The following is a 960-nucleotide window of genomic DNA, read 5'->3' on the forward strand; positions in this document are numbered from 1 at the left end:
AGTGGATTGAGATAGGTTGTTGATTTTGTCACAACAAATTCGTATTACACAGTCCTTCCTTTTGGGGGCGGGAAGTCGCTCTGTGCAAGCCAACTGAACCTCAAACAGATATATTGAGCATTTAAAGTGAAGAAACAGTTATCTGAGGGATTCAAATTTTCAAGTTATTGATGAATTCGATTTTAACAGTTTAAAAGATATCACTGAAGAATAGAACGTAATTCTAAAATTTTGATTCATATACTAAGTAAGTAACTTAAAATATATTTTTAAAAGTATGCACCTATTAATGACATCTTTTTGCATGTTTTAAGCAGCAGTTAAAAGGCGAAAAGAACGTTTAATCTCATAGTTTCTCAGATTCTGAACTAAGTTTATTGCCACAGTGAGCCAAAAATGAATCAGTTTTGAAGAAAGGATTTAGATTTACCTTTGATGAAGCTAGACAGTATAAATATATTTGACATTTACACTACAAATTTTATACTTTTATACATTTGTTCCACTGTCATGAATTAAGAGCTTGTGCTGAGCAACTTCGGATCACTCCACCTGAATGCCTCAGGCATTACTAAACCCTGTGTGGAGGCGCAATGGGCCAGTGGTTAGGGCAGCGAACTCGCGGTCGTAGGATCGCGGTTTCGATTCCCAGACCGGGCGTTGTGAGTGTTTATTGAGCGAAAACACCTAAAGCTCCACGAGGTTCCGGCAGGGATGGTGGTGATCCCTGCTGTACTCTTTCACCACAACTTTCTCACACTCTTACTTCCTGTTTCTGTTGTACCTGTATTTCAAAGGGCCGGCCTTGTCACTCTCTGTCTCACGCTGAATATCCCCGAGAACTACGTTAAGGGTACACGTGTCTGTGGAGTGCTCAGCCACTTACACGTTCATTTCACGAGCAGGCTGTTACGTTGATCGGATCAACCGGAACCCTCGTCGTCGTAACCGATGGAGTGC

The sequence above is a fragment of the Octopus sinensis genome, linkage group LG1 (assembly GCF_006345805.1).
Source record: "Octopus sinensis linkage group LG1, ASM634580v1, whole genome shotgun sequence".
NCBI lineage: Eukaryota > Metazoa > Mollusca > Cephalopoda > Octopoda > Octopodidae > Octopus > Octopus sinensis.